The following is a 17,001-nucleotide window of genomic DNA, read 5'->3' as shown; positions in this document are numbered from 1 at the left end:
TATTATTTTACTTTTTGTAGTGTCCTTGCCAAAAAAATGGTATAGATTGCGGGTACTTTGTGATGAGGTTTATGAAAGATATTCTCATTTCAAAACTAAATGAGATTCCAAAGTTGGTATGTTTTTTTATATTAAAGTATAATATCTATGTATAATTAAGTTTATTAAGTAACATGGTTATTTTTAATGTTATAATATATACAGTACATTGATGATTTCAAGTGTGTGACATACTCAAAAGATAAACTAATAGAAATCTAAGAAGAATGGTGTCGGTTCATGATCAGCCTAAAAGTTATATGATTTTTTTTATAATAAGGTGAGTTTAATGTTTCTAAATATATTTGCTAGAAGTGGTACGTAGTTGTTTTAATTTATAATCTTGCTTTAATTTCTACTCATGATCAGTAGTACTTTGAATTTATCTCTAATATAATATAGCGTTATTGCTTAATGGTGTTTTCTGGTATATATTCAGGTGGAGGAGAGTGAACGAAATTTGGAAATGAATGATGATTTGCGTGCTTGTTTTGGATAAAAATGTTGAGAAGACCAAGAAGATAGATGAAGACTGCATGATACCATAGAAGATATTGATCTTTATGTCAACTAATTAGTTGTAACTCTTAGAGATATCCATGTTACCATATTAGAGGCTATACATTTCTGACTTTTATGCTATATATACATACATTTTTTATGATATGGTTATGTTTTATTCGATAAATAATAGTCTCAATTATAATGTGCCTAAATTATATACATTTCCCTTTAAATTTCAGACTTTATATATATATATATATATATATATATATATATATATATTACTTTAAATTAATAAAAAAAACGCTATCTGGAAAGGAATTTTTTTTTGACAAAAATAAAATAAAATAAATGCTTTTCCTAGCGCTTTTTTTCCTTTATAAAGTGTTATCTAAACCTATTGTTACATAGCGCTTTTAAAACAAAAACGCTGTTTTTAAACTTGTCTTAGATGACGTTTATTTTTGAAAGCGCTGTCTAAGGATAACCTTTGCTAGCACTTTTTGACATAAAGCGCTATATAAACCCTGCTATAGCTAGCACTTTATACAGGAAAAAAAGCGCTATATTACCTTTACCAGCGCCATTTACAATAGCGCTTCAAAAGCGCTACCTAAAGCCAAAAAAAAGCGCTATATAAGCCCATTTTTGTAGTAGTGGTATATATCAATACATAATTCTAACATTTAATATCTTTAATTATATATCAACATAAATTATAAAGTTGATAATTTAAAAAAGGTTCTTGTTAAAGAGTGCTCTGGGACACTTTTTAAACATTTTAAATTATGTAATTATTTTTTTAAAATGTTAAACTTTTCAATTTTCAATGTATTGATTACACTAACTTTGATAAAATTTACCACTCAGGGTTCTTGTTAACATTTCCCTTTAATAAATTTCACCGAGACAAATATAACTGCACATTTATATTTAAATATTAGTAAACAAAATGTGATCAAAATATACTACGTTAATTATGCACGTAATCATATTAAATTCTTTATTGTGAGCCAAAAGAAGTAGTAATTAAATACTAATATTAATAATAATAATTTGTTTGTCAAACTAATAATACTACTACATAAATATATACATTTACACTATGAATCTTCCTTGAAAAATTTATATGCCTATGAATGTTTATAAAAATGGATGGTGGGAGTATTATGAAGGAAGAAAAACAAATAAAGGGGAGAACAAGTTTGGCTAGAAGTGGAATGGAAAGGGAGTGGATAGCTGTTTGTTTCATTTGAAAATTGCTGTTGACACATGTGGTTTGGCTGAGAAACACGAGTAATTTACCTAAATTCCCTTCGGCAGTTTACTGCCCAATTTTGAAGAAATCGGCTGCAGTTAACTACCGAGGAAATCCTCAGTAGTTAACTGCCAAGGACCTTCTGCTACAAGTCTGGCAGAAGCTCTCTCATCTCCATTATTCATCTCATCTTCCAATTTCTTTTTTCAAATCTCTCTCACAAATCTCTCTAAAAAACCTAACCAAATCCAACCAAATTTATTCAACAAAAACACAAGTAAGTAATTATAATGCTATTAACTTAAATTTTAGTTGTTATAAATGTTTTTATTTTTTATTTTTTGAGTAGATTTATTTTATTTTAATTTTTGAGTAGATTTACATGTTATAATTCATTTTTAAAGTAGATGTTAGTTGATTAATGTTGTTAAAATATTTGCATGATGTTTATGTTATAGTTTAAAATTTATTGGTTATATTTTAATTTGGTGTTTTAAATTTATTTTTTTATTTTAGTTTTTAATTAGATTTACATGTTATAAATCATTTTTAGATTAGATGTTAGTTGATTAATTTTATTAAAATGTTTGCATGGTGATTATGTTATAGTTTAAAATTTTAGGGTTATTTTTTAATTTGGTGTTTTATATATATTTTTTTATTTTAGTAATAGTATATGATTTATTTTAAGAGTAAATATAAGTTGATCTATGTATAATTTGCACATCAATTGTTTGATGAAATGTTTGAATGAGTTTTTCATTGATTGTTTTTAATTTCTTATTGTGTGGATTTGAAACAATGGCCGGGTGGATCGACGTTCATGCACAATTCAACGGCGGAGAACCTCATAGGTTGAAGGTTCAGTGCCTTGGTGTAACGTTAAGAGGTCTCAAAGATGAACTGGATGAATTCAACCAAGGAGTCAATCCCACAGACACAAGGAGGGTGCAAAACGTTCGGTATAAACGTCCAACGCTCGACGAGGGGAGGGTATCATTCACTTGGGTGAAGTTAAAGAACGACAAAAACGTGATGAGCATGTTTTGGGAGCACATCATGTTCCAGTGGATCGATATGCGGGTGACGTTGGTGAGATCACCTGAAGATATCATCAAGAGCTTGATTCCGCCAGAAGATCGTCATTAGTTAGGGTAAGGTGCATTCCAACTACAACAATTGTCTTACCTCTGAAATGGGGTAATTCAAACTTGCCAAACGGCCAGGAGTCAAGCATTTCGCTCGGCATTCATGTTTTTCCTTTGAAAAGATTAAATTCTTGTTAGGCTGGTTTAGATGAAGGTATTAGGTGTCAAGGAATGGACCTCATTTCGTTGGCACTTAAATACCATCATCTAAATCAAGCCTAACAAAAATTTATTCTTTTCAAAGGAAAGCATGAATGTCGAGCGAAATGCTTGAGTCCTGTTGTTTGGCTAGTTTGAATTACCCCATTTCAGAGGTAAGACAATTGTTGTAGTTGGAATGCACATTCCAACTATAACAATTGTCTTACTCTGGATGGGGTAATTCAAACTTGTTAATCGGCATGACTCCAACATACGATAAGCATCTTCAATGCTGGTATTCAAGTGTCAAGGAATGAACCTCATTTCGTTGGCACTTGAATACCATCATTGAAGATGCTGATCGTATGTTGGAGTCCTGCTGCTTAGCAAGTTTGAATTTGCCCCATTCAGTGGTAAGATAATTGTTGCAGTTGGAAGGTACATTCCGGAATGTAGTGTATGTTGGAACAAAATGTGTTTAACAATGAACCTTAAAGAGTTTTGATGATAACAAGGTATTAAAAATTGTAAATTGGACTAGCTAATATTTGTTCAAGTGTACAGGACCATAGTTAAATTTTTTACATCATTAATTGGTACTGAAGAACAAATAAAGAGCAAAAGAAATCAACAAAATTGAAGCTTAGACGCTCCTGAAGGCAATATGCTCCTGAAGACAAAAAGCGCTCCTGAAGTCAAGTTGCTCCTGAAGAGAGAAAAGCGCTCCTGAAGTCAAGTGCTCCTGAAGACTAGTGCTCCTGAAGACTAGAGGTCTTGAAGTGCCACGTCATCATCAGAAGCTACATTATCAGAAGCTGCCTCATCAGAAGCCATTTCACCAGAAGCTGAAGATCAATTGAATTTGCAAAATTCAAGGATTCAAGAGTTGTTTCATGGATCGAAATTCATCAAAGGACAACATAAGACTAGTGGAACATTGCAACGGTCGTTTCAAAGGTATTTGAAGGCATTTGCTGGCAAAAGAAACTAAAGCGTTGACATTGTACTGTGTACGAACTGTACAATCACCTTCTCCACTACTCTGTTTTGTGTCCACGCTACAAGACAAGAAAACAGCTCCAGAATACGACTTCGTCTGCAAAGATGTTCCTTTGGATTAGGATGGATTTCAAATTGGTTCTTCATAGGACAACAACGAAATCAGGCAAAAGATCATTGGTGAAAGATCAAGCTTCAACAACGACTCTTTTGATGTGTTGGCAATTTCACAACGTCTCTTTCACACCTCTATATAAAGGAGTGAAGACTTAGAGTTTTATATACAACTCAACTACAATTTACAAGCGCCAAAACTCTGCTAAAATTGTTTTGCTTTCAAAGTTACTTAGAATTTCTGTTTTCAAGTTCATATCTTAGAAATTCTTAAGTTATTGAGTCTGTATCTGATTTGTATTGTGAGCACCTCTGATTGTATATCAAGTGTTCAATCATAAACAATTTTCTGTGTAATTTTGTTTATTTAGAAGTCTCTTGCAGTTGTGCTTGAGCATAGAAGTCTCTTGATTGTGTTCTTGAGCATAGGAAGACTATTGCAAAGTGTGCTTGAGCAAAGGAAGTCTCTTGCTGTGTGCTTGAGCATTTGTAATCAGATATTACATTTTAGTGAACTCTCCTTCGAAGTGCAAGGGGGACAGGACTACTTCCGATTTGTGGAGGGAACCTGTATAATTGCTTTGTGTCTTTCTTCTTCTCTCTCTCTGTTTTTATCCGCTGCATTTAGATTCTGTTTATCACATCAGAAGTTGTCTCACTTAGCTTCTAAACTGTGTGTTCAGTTTCAAAGAGAAACGAAGAATTTTTCAAAACACAATTCAACCCCCCTTCTTGTGTTTTTCTCACCTTCAATTGGTATCTAGAGCCTTAGTCTGTTGTCTGAACACTTAACAGTGTAATAGTAAAAGATCTGAGAAAAACATGTCTGGTGTATCTCCTACTCCTACTCCTGGTCATACTAGCTATAATAATGTCTCACATGATTATAGTGATAGTAAGAAATCCAGTGTTGGAAAGATTCCAAAGTTTAATGGAGATGCTGAAGAATTTTCTTGGTGGAAAACCAACTTCTATAGTTATATCATGAGTTTAGATGAAGAACTATGGGATATACTAGAAGAAGGTGTTGGTGACTTGGTTCTTGATGAAGAAGGAGTTTCTGTTGATAGAAAGAAACATACTCCTGAGTTGAAGAAACTCTACAAGAAGCATCATATTATCAGAGGAGCACTTGTCATTGCTATACCTAAAGCAGAGTACATGAAGATGAGTGACAAATCCACTGCTAAAGCTATGTTTGCTTCTCTCTGTTCAAACTATGAAGGCAACAAGAAGGTCAAGGAAGCAAAAGCTCTTATGCTTGTACATCAGTATGAGTTGTTCAAGATGAAGGATGATGAAACCATTGAGGAGATGTACTCAAGGTTTCAAACCTTAGTCTCTGGACTACAAATACTAAAGAAGAGTTATGTTGCTTCTGACCACATGAGCAAGATACTCAGAAGCTTGCCAGCTAGATGGAGACCAAAGGTGACTGCCATTGAGGAAGCTAAAGATTTAAACACTTTAAGTGTCGAAGATCTTGTTAGTTCACTCAAAGTTCATGAGCTAAGTCTTAATGAACATTAGTCTACTAAGAAGAGTAAATCAATAGCTCTTCCATCCAAAGGCAAGTCATCAAAAGCTTTCATAGTAGTAAAATCTGAAGAAGAAGAACCATCTGGTTCAGACTCTGAAGAAGATACTGCTGAGATGGCTATGATCTCCAACAGACTTCAGTATCTGGTCAGGAAGAATAGAAAGTTTCTGACCAAGAGGAGTGGTTTCAGAAGCTCAAAGAAAGAAGATCAGAAGGAATGCTTCAACTGTAAGAAGCCTGGACATTTGATTGCTGATTTCCCTGATCTTCAGAAGGAAAAGTCAAAGGACAAGTCAAAGAAGTCAACATTCAAACCAAGCAAATTCAAGAAGCAGATTAAGCAGAGTTTAATGGCAACCTGGGATGACTTAGGAAGTGAATCTGGATCTGATAAAGAGGAAGCTGATGAAGATGCAAAGGTAGCTATTGGGTTAGTAGCTACAACAACTTCAGAAGCTGGATCAGAATCAGATTCTGAAGATGAAAACGAGGTATATTCTAAAATTCCCAGAGATGAACTTGTTGAGTCACTTAAAGAACTTCTTACACATTTTGAAGTAAGAACCAATGAGTTGAACGATTTAAAAGAAAAATATGCTGATTTAGTAAAACAACAAAAATCAACTCTATTGGATCTGAAAGCTTCTGAAGAAGGACTCAGGGGCTTTGACTTCATTTGTAAAACTTATGAAGATAAGCTCAGATTCTTGTGTCAGACGCTACAAGATAAGTGTAATGAAAAACTTTTAAGCAACCATGAAATTGCTCTTGAGGATTTTATCATGTCTGGCATTGACAGAAGTAGAGTAGCTTCTATGATTTGCAGCATTTACAGAAACAATGGTAAAGGGATTGGTTTTTCAGGAGGGAAACATAATGAAATCAGTCTCAAAGCATGTTGTGAATGCATCAAGGAAGGATTAAAAACCTTCTTGGTACCTGAAGGTGCTGAGTTGGAAACTGTTGTTCAATCAGAACCTGAAGCTTCTAGCTCTAAGACTAAGATTAACTCAAATCCAAAGAACTCTAAGCTAAAGGCTATGATCAAATCTGATTCCAAGACTTCAAAGATCAGGATCTTAAAGAGATCAGAACCTGTTCCTCAGAGTCTGGTGAAACCAAAATCTGAGGTTCTGAAGTCTAAGTCTCAGAAGAAGACAGTTACAGCTTCTGAAGTACCAAAACTAAGGTGATGGTTAATCAGAAGCAACCCAACTCACAACACAAGGTACAAGAAGCGAAGAGTAAGATTTCCAGCACTAACCTGAGAGGACCCATCAGATAATGGGTACCTAAATCTGAAAATGTCAATGATGCAGGTATGTCTAAGAGCAGTGCCAAAGCAAAGATCATGGTACCTAGACAGCGGTTGCTCAAGACACATGACAGGAGAAAAGTCCATGTTCCTCAGCCTAACAATGAAAGAGGGAGGAAATTTGAAGTTTGGAGGCAACCAGTCTGGCAAGATCATAGGTACAAGAACCATTGGTAATTCCTCTACCTTAAATAATAATGTATGGTTGGTAGATGGTCTTGAACATAACCTTTTGAGCATAAGTCAATTTTGTGACAATGGTTATGATGTGTTATTTGAGAAAACCAACTGTACTGTAATCAACAAGGAAGACAAATCCATTGTGTTCAAGGGAAATAGGGTAGAAAATGTCTACAAAATCAATTTTTCTGAACTGGTTGACCAGAAGGTGATTTGCCTTCTGTCAGTGAATGATAAGAAATGGATGTGACACAGAAGGTTGGGACATGCTAACTGGAGATTAATCTCTAAGCTTAGTAAGTTACAACTTGTCAAAGGGCTACCAGACATTAACTATCATTCAGATGCACTCTGTGGTGCATGTCAGAGAGGGAAAATTGTGAAGTCATCTTTTAAAACCAAAGACATTGTTTCAACCTCCAGACCCTTGGAACTACTTCATATTGATTTATTTGGACCGGTTAGTACTGCATCCTTATATGGAAGTAAATATGGATTAGTCATTGTTGATGATTACAGCAGATGGACTTGGGTGAAATTCCTGAAGAGTAAAGATGTTGCTTGTGATGTATTCAGTAGTTTCTGCACTCAAATACAATCTGATAAAGAATCAAAGATTTTGAAAGTTAGAAGTGATCATGATGGAGAGTTTGAAAATGAGCCATTTGAATCTTTTTGTGAAAAACATGGAATTGTCCATGAATTCTCTTCCCCTAGAACTCCACAACAAAATGGGGTTGTAGAGAGAAAGAATAGAACTTTACAAGAAATGGCCAGAACCATGATCCATGAAAAAATTTAGCAAAACATTTTTGGGCAGAAGCAGTGAATACAACATGTTATGTCCAGAACAGGATCTATATCAGACATATTTTGGAGAAAACAGCATATGAAATCTTTAAAGGAATGAAACCCAACATCTCTTACTTTCCTCAATTTGGATGTACATGTTACATTCTGAATAACAAGCTCTACCTAAAGAAATTTGATGCCAAGGCCCAAAGAGAAATCTTCTTAGGTTACACCGAAAGGTCAAAGGCATATAGAGTGTATAATTCAGAGACACTCTGTGTTGAAGAATCTATGCACGTTAAATTTGATGACAAAGAGCTTGAAGATAAAACTTCAAAGCAAGATGAAGGTTTTGCAGAGATACAGGTTCCTGAAGTTACTCCAGAACCTGATCAGATAGCTGAATTTGAAGACAGTCCAAAAGCTGAACCCACATCAGAAGCTCAAGATGAAGTTGCTTCTGTGATGTTATACCCTAATTTTGGACCTAAAAATACTAGCTCAACTCTTTTCTTACCTTTCAAGTCATTTGAATTTATCTCTGATCAATTGCATCTTTCTCTGCATTTTATTTCAATGTCATTTGCAAAATTCATGGAAAAAGGGTATTTTAGTCATTTCCTATATCCAAACTCATTTTAGTCCTTTAAAAATTGTTTGAGTCTTTTCAAATAGTTTGAATAAGTCCTTGTTTCAATGTCATGTCAAAATTCATTTCAAAAAAATATCAGTTGAGTCTTTTTTAGTCAGTTTAGCTCCTAGGGGGCATTTTGGTCATTTCACATAAAATTTTGGCAGAGAGAGGTTACTTTAAAGTACCTCATTTAGGTAATTGGTTCGTTTTAGTCCGTTTTGTTATTTTTAAAACGTTTCACTTTACGTTTAGTCAAATTTACCAATTTTTTTAGTCCAATTTTATTTTTAATTTTGTTTTTTTTTTCTTAAAAGTCCTCAAACTTCTAAAAATTATTTTCAAGTCCTTTTTTGCTTATTTCGAATTTTATTTTTAAGTTTTTTTACAAATTGCAAAATAGTCCTATTTTTGTCCAGTGTTATTTTTTAGTCCTTTTTATTATTTTGCAGAAAGGTCCTTGTAATTTTCAATTTTGCAGAAAGGTCCTTTTGTCAAAAACTCAGCAAAGCCGAGCCAACCCAGTCCAAAGTCCACATGTCAACATTCTATTGGAGCATTAGAACACATGGCAACCTATATAAGGGCCACATCACCAATTGCACAGGGGGGATCCCAATCACAAGTTGCCAACTCAATAAACACGTTTTCATTTCTCTCTCTCCTCTCCAAACCCTAACCACCGTAACAGAATATCACCACCGTAACAGAATCATATAACCACCACAACAGAATCATAAACCACCGCAACAAACTCTCAAATTCGCACCAATTCTCAACCAAATTCATCACCAAGCATACAAAAATCAATACGAATTTCCAGAAAATCAAAGCTGAAGCATTCAATTCAACAAAATCCTTTTGAATTAGGTTTGTTCTCAGTGATTTTCTACGAGAATCATCATCATCGAACTGTTTTCCTTCATCTTCTTGCAATTCAAGTCAAAGACGATCACAAGAAGAAGGTTTGAGGAAGAGAAGAAGAGAGATTAAAGAGGAATCGAACCGGTGAAGAAGGAGAAGAAGATTCACCGATTTATTTTCGGTTTTGAAGGTTTCGAATACTTACCAGAACAATCAAGAACGAACGCGTGGATCTTTTTGTTCGAATCTCCAAATCAAATCCAGGTATATTCAAAAAACCTTCTCGTTTTAGTTTATAATCTTCATCGAAAGTCCATAAGCGAAAGTAAACGGTGAAACAACGTGGATTAACAAGTTTAGAACTTGTTCATACGAAAAAGTTCAAAAAGATTCAAAAAGCTTTGAAACCGAACCCTAAAAATGTAATTCATAAGGATTCACCGTTTATTTTTCGAATCAGAGTTCAAATTCATCATCAGTGGAGAAGATAGAGTAGATTAGGGGTTTTGTTTCAAGAGATTCGAAAGAGTTTTGAAGAACCTAAACCGAAAAGTTCAATTGTAGATCTACTCTGATCTAAGCATCTTTTCAAGAAAACAGTTTCGAAATTGTAAAGAGGAGACTCAGATGAACACAATGATGTAAAAAGATTTTAGAAAACGTTCAGGTGTGGCGGCGCCGCCGGCGAACCACCACACCTCCGTCGTTGTGTTCATCGGAGAGGATGAAGATCATAAGATGAGAGAACGAGAGGTAGATAGAGAAAGAGTTGGAGGAAATGAATCAGACCGGTGTCTTGGAGCTTTTATAGACACCTAAACCGGTCCGGTTCAGATCCGGTTCATTCTCCCTCCATCACAACCGTCAGATCTCGTCCTGATCCATGTGGATCAATCTGACGGTCCCTGAGTCTTCCCTCTGATCCGTTCCTGCTGGTGTTTGGGCCTTGGGCCTTTGGCTTGCTTTTTCCTGATTTTTTTTGCTATTTGTCTCACTGTCTATGCTTTTCACACTCCTAGTCGTATTAAAATTACTTGGAAAATTCTATAAAAATCTGTGTATGTTTCTTGTTAATTTTGTAGTGTTTTTTTTGCAATTTCTTGTACTGAAAACTTGATAAAAATAATGTGTTAGTTTCTTGCGTTAATTTTGAAGTTGATATGTCAAAGAACTTGTGAAAATTGGTTGATTTCAATTCCCACGCTTGATATGTGTTTGTGATCCATGATGTGTGACTTTGTGATATTTTTTTTACTGTTTAAATGTGTGTTACTGCATGTGAATATTTTTGTGCTTTATTACTTGTTTTACAAGTTTTGTGTGTGAATAAATAATGTGAAATAAGCCTAACTTTCGTCCTAAATGCTCGACATGTTGCACTCCCTTAATCCTCTTTGGGAACTTGTTAAAATATAAGGATTATAGGTTTTGTTCAAGCCTTGCATTGTTGACGAATCTTTAGGCCTATTTTGCACTATTTTCGCCATGTTTTGTAGTATTTTTCTTACTTTTGTTGTAGTGATGTTTCCTTGCTTTTATTTCTTGACGTTATCATACACTACTAACCCTTTTTGTTTCATGCTTCATACACCATAAGCATTCCATATCTCATCTCCTCCCTCACTTTAATTTCTTGCATTTTAATTCATACAAGACTTAGTATGTAAAATTTAGGGATATTTGTACTTTACTTTTATGCAATTTAAATTCTTGCAAGACCATAGAATGTAAACTAGGGCATGATGTAAAGGACAATGGACTCTAATGATGTACACCGACACAAGCACCGACACATGCACACACATCACATTGATAGGTTTAGATGTATGGCTAGGATATGCATGTTTAGATGTATGTTTAGGATTGCATGTTTAGATGAATGCCTAGGATTTACACTTAGAGAAAAATCTTTTTCCAAAAAAACTTGAACAATATCACTCAAACCATTTTCTCAATAAACCTTGGGATCCAAAATCCCATTGTATTTTCTCTTTTATTTTCTTAATCAAGTTTCAATGAAAATTAATCATACTTGACCTTTTTTCCAAAATCACTAATCAAACCTCACTTTTTCTTAAAGTCTCATGCCTTCAAGGCCCCTCAATCTCCATTCTTCAAACTCCAATTTTCAAACTTAAAATCAATCAACAAAAACAAAAACATTTTTTGGAAGAGAACTACGGTGGATTTGATCCCTTAAACGGGTACGTAGGCAAGGAATCAAAATTCCTTCAATTCTTCACTTAGTAAACTTTAGGTTTAAATAAACATTTTCAAATAGCTTTTAAAAATAAAGCGCGCACGTAGAAAATAAAGACGGTTCCTATAGGATACTATAGTCGTTATGGGTGCCTAACACCTTCCCATAGCGAAAACCACTCCCGGACCTCGATTCTCAAGGGTTTTGCTTATTTTTCCCTTCCCAAGAAAAAATGAGATATCAAAGGTTCAAAAGGTTCAAACTTAATCAATGTTTGACACCCGAAAAACCAAGATAAAACAGCTGGCGACTTCACTAGGGAGATTCGAGAGTTACGCCTAGTCTTTATTTCCACGCTTGCGCTTTTTTTTACTTGTTTCTTTTACTTGCTTTCTTATGTGAATAAATGTTTAAATTCTTGCAAACGTGTAGGGTGAGAATATCAAAAGTCCTACACCCGGGCTGAGTGAACTTAGGATTTAGGGGGGATATAATCGACAATTCATTCCGGGGGTTGCCTCGTGCATTGGATTATGCGATCAATCCCACATAGCTAAGGCATTTTGGAGGTGATGTTGTCGGCGCGTGTTGTCGCGTTTAGGCACTTTACTTCTAATTGTTCTATGACGCTATGAACCGTAGATAACCAAACCCATCCATGGCCATTTTCTAGGATGTAGTGCGGAGGCTAAACCGAGTGTTGTCTCGAGTTTTAGTCGTCACGCGATACTACACTCAAGTTAGACCTTCTTACGGATAATCATGGAGCGAGTGTTGTCTCGTGGCACCATGATATACGCAAGAGAGGTTGCAACTTGGGAACCTTTTTAGAACCCAGTTACTATTTCCTAAAGCCCTAGTTTCACCGGACACCGTGTCCACCCATGACTCCTTGACTTTGAATCTCAACCCACCATGTTTTATCCGTACTTGAATGTGATCATGCATACATGCATACATGCATAAACTTTTTCCATGCATTTATCGGAGGACTTAGACAAGTCATCTTTTGAACATCACGGATGTGAACACCAAGTGATACCATCTCAACTGAACTTCTAGGTCTTCAAATAAAACCGTGTTTCTCCGTGATGTTCACAACCACTTTGACAAGTCCTCTGACAAAAAAAGAGTCTTTTCGCATTTGCATATCATGCATCATATGCATCATTCATCGGTCACAAAAGGCTCCCCTATGCTCATTGCCTCCTGGTTTTTCCGCCGCAGTCTGAAAAGTGGCTCGTGCACGCAAGATTCATCAACCAGATAGAGTTCATCACACAAGATTGTATAAGAGAAGAAACATGGCTAATTTTGAAGAAAAAAATGCTCAGCTCCGTGCCGAATTGGCTGCTATGAAAGAAGACTTGGCTAAGGCTCATGACACTATGTCTACTCTGATGGCTGCGCAAGAACAACCAGCCACTTCTGTCCCAGCTTCTACTGAAGGGATTCCCTCTATCCCACTGTCTACTGTGGCTTCTGATGCTCGTTTTGTTATGCCCAATGGGCGTCCTTATGGACTCTCAGCTTTCTATTCTCCTAATACTGCTGCTGGTATCTCTGGTTTTGCTGGTCAAGGACCTATTCCTACAACAACTCTTGCTGGTGCTAATACTTCTATGCCTCAAGTGACTACTGTTGTTACCGATCCTGTTGTACACACTGTGCAATAGGTAATTGATGTTGACACTCCACGCGGACAAGACCCTGTAGTGGAGGCTATGAGAGAACAGTTGAGAGAGCTGGCCGGAGAGCTCCGTGAAGTCAAAGCTAGTCGTGGTAGCGGTGTTTCTGCTAAGGCTCGTGATCTATGCCTGGTATCCCAGTTTGAGGTTCCTAAGAAGTTCAAAGTGCCGGATTTTGATAAGTACAATGGATCTTCCTGTCCACATAACCATGTCATTCGGTACGTCCGAAAGATGGCCAACTATGCAGATCAAGATGCCCTAATGATACACTGTTTCCAAAAGTCTTTTTCTCAGAGGACAGATGAAACTTTCCGTGAATATGCCCAGAGATGGAGAGGGGCATCAGCCCGTGTTTCTCCTCGGCTGGACGAGGAAGAGCTAACACAGACATTCCTGAAGACTCTGAAAAAGGAATACAAGGAAAGGATGATAGTCTCGGCACCGAACAACTTCTCCGACATGGTTACTATGGGAACTCGTCTAGAGGAGGCTGTCAGAGAAGGTATTATTGTCTTTGAAAAGGGTGAGTCCTCAACTAATGCGCCAAAGAGGTATGGGAATGGCCACCATAAGAAGAAAGAATATGAACTAGGGATGGTATCTGGTAACCAATCTACAGCCTTTGTTAATGCTACTCAGTTACCTTTGCCTATCAATACATGCAGTACTCTCAACATCCCTTCTTCCCACCGTTCTACCAGCAATACCCTCTGCCACCGGGTCAACCACCAGCGCCCGTTAATGCCGTTGCTCAGCAAGTACAACAACAGCCTCCTGCTCCACAGCAGCAACAACAGGGTCCCCGACCCAGACCTTCCTTTCCACCAATACCAATGCGGTATGCTGAGCTGCTCCCAACTTTACTTGCTAAAGGGCATTGTGTCACCAGACCAGGCAAACCTCCGCCTACGCCGTTGCCTCCCAAGTTCCGGCAAGATCTTACATGTGAATTCCATCAGGGCGCTCAGGGCCACGATGTTGAGGGTTGCTATGCTCTGAAGTATATTGTAAAGGACCGGATGGAAAAAGGACGGTTGACTTTCGAAAATAGTGTTCCTCATGTTCTTGACAACCCACTTCCAAACCATGCTGTTGTTAACATGATTGAAGCTTTCGAAAGAGTTCATGTTCCTCAAAAGGATCCCATGTTGGATGTCCGTAATGTTGCTACTCCTTTGGTGCCGTTACATGTCAAACTCTGCAAAGCGTCTTTGTTCAACCACGATCATGCTTCTTGTTCAGAATGTCTCCAAAATCCTATGGGTTGCTCTGTGGTACAAGATGATATACAGAGCCTAATGGATGACAGGCACTTGATTGTTAGTGATGTCTGTGTGATTGTGCTGGTGTTCCACAATTCCCCTGTTGAAAGTGTATCTCAGACAAAGAAAGTCGAGCCCTTGGTGATCAGGTTGCCTGGCCCAGTACCTTATGCTTCTACTAAAGCCATCCCTTACAAGTATGGTGCAACTATGATTGAGAACGGGGTAGAAGTGTCTCTCGTATCCCCAGCCACAATTAGCAACATTGCTGAAGAGACTACAACTCTGAGAAGTGGAAGGGTCCGTCCACCCTTATTCCAAAAGAAAGTTGTTACACCTGCTGCTGCAGTAATTCCACCAGTTGTTCCCTCTGTTGACAAGAATGCTAGTCCGTCAGGAAAATCTATTGAAGAGTCCAACCTGGACGAGATCTTGAGGCTCATTAAGAAGAGCGATTATAAGATTGTTGACCAACTGCTGCAAACTCCGTCAAAGATATCCATCTTGTCTCTACTCCTGAGTTCAGAAGCTCACAGGAAAGTGCTGATGCAAGTACTGGAACAGGCCTATGTTGATCATGAAGTCTCTGTGGATCAGTTCGATGGAATAGTGGGTAACATTACTGCTTGCAATAACTTGGGGTTTGGTGACGATGAACTCCCCGAAGCAGGGAAACATCACAACTTGGCTCTGCATATCTCAGTACACTGCAAGTCTGACATGATATCCAATGTGTTGGTGGACAATGGATCATCCTTGAATGTAATGCCTGAGTCTACACTGAGACAGTTGAGTCATCATGGAATCTCCTTAATGGGAAGCAGCTATTTGGTTAAGGCTTTTGACGGATCTCGCAAAGATGTTCTTGGGGAGGTAGATCTACCAATTACCGTTGGCCCCGAGACATTCTAGATCACTTTCCAAGTCATGGACATCAATGCTTCTTACAGTTGTCTCCTCGGAAGACCGTGGATTCACGACGTTGGGGCAGTAACTTCTACTCTACATCAAAAACTCAAGTTTGTGAGGAATGGTAAGCTTGTCACTGTACATGGTGAAGAAGCGTATCTGGTTAGCCAAGTGTCATCTTTCTCTTGTGTTGAAGCAGGGTCTGCCGAAGGGACATCATTTCAAGGATTGACTGTTGAAGACGCGGAGCCTAGAAGAGCTGGTACTGCTATGGCCTCATTGAAAGATGCCCAGAAAGCTGTTCAAGAAGGGCAAGCTGCTGGCTGGGGAAAAGTGATACAGATTCTGGAGAATAAGCGCAAAGAGGGCCTTGGTTTCTCCCCAACCTCAGGTGTTTCAACAGGAACTTTCTACAGTGCTGGGTTTATCAATGCTATTGCTGAAGATGCCGCTGAAAGTAGTCATGTGCCCACATTTGTTGTACCAGGAGGCACTGTGAGAAATTGGGAGGCCATTGATGTTCCTTTAGTCATGCATGCGTCCATGTAATGTGTCTTGTTGCTCATGTTTTTCTTTGTTTTCAAAATAACAATCCTTTCGCTCTGCCCAAGGCGAAAGTGATGTCTTTGTAAGGGCGTGTTTGTTTCGGCATTGCCGTTATCAATAAAAGTTGTCGTCTTTCCCGCGACTCCTTGTTTTTTTTTTACTTTTTAGTGCCTTTTTCTTGGAAATAATGGTAATGCCAGAAAACACCAAAACATCTGTATTTTCTTATTAATTTCAAAAATCTGCATAAAAAAAAAACTTTTTTTAAAATCATCCCAATCATATTATGCAGATTGAACCATGATAAGCCCGTTGAACACAGTGACCCTATGGTTCCTCCAAATTTTGAATTCCCAGTATATGAAGCTGAAGATGAGGATGATAATGAAGAGATACCATATGAGATCACTCGACTGCTTGAGCAAGAAAGAAGAGCCATTCAGCCTCACCAGGAAGAGATTGAGCTTATCAACCTGGGTACTGAAGAGATCAAGCGAGAGATCGAAATTGGTGCTGCACTTGAGCCAGAAGTGAAAAAGAAGATCACTCAGCTTCTCCATGATTATCCAGATGTCTTTGCATGGTCCCATGAAGACATGCCGGGTCTAGATCCCAAGATTGTGGAACATCGGATACCGACAAGACCTGAATGCCCTCCTGTCAAACAGAAATTGAGAAGGTCTCGTCCAGACATGGCTCTTAAGATCAAGGCTGAAGTGCAGAAGCAAATTGATGCGGGTTTCCTCATGACAGCTGAATATCCTGAGTGGATTGCCAATATTGTACCAGTACCAAAGAAAGATGGGAAAGTTCGAATGTGTGTTGATTACAGAGATCTGAACAAAGCCAGTCCAAAAGATAACTTCCC

General features: G+C 37.5%; 1 long non-coding RNA gene and 1 pseudogene across 1 annotated transcript; both read left to right on the top strand.

Moving 5' to 3' along the window:
- The first annotated feature begins 215 nt into the window (after positions 1 to 215).
- Positions 216 to 703, top strand: LOC146899001 (uncharacterized). The gene is made up of 2 exons (XR_015023288.1): positions 216 to 319; positions 479 to 703. It is a non-coding gene; the product is annotated as an uncharacterized LOC146899001 (long non-coding RNA).
- A 991-nt stretch (positions 704 to 1,694) lies between these two features.
- Positions 1,695 to 16,136, top strand: LOC146899000 (uncharacterized; annotated as a pseudogene).
- Positions 16,137 to 17,001: the final 865 nt, after the last annotated feature.

This window comes from Medicago sativa, chromosome 8 (genome assembly GCF_051527215.1).
Source record: "Medicago sativa cultivar Bolivia chromosome 8, Bolivia_mono, whole genome shotgun sequence".
Taxonomy (NCBI): domain Eukaryota; kingdom Viridiplantae; phylum Streptophyta; class Magnoliopsida; order Fabales; family Fabaceae; genus Medicago; species Medicago sativa.
Note: the sequence above shows the minus strand (reverse complement) of the source record. Positions and strands in the feature narration are given on the sequence as shown.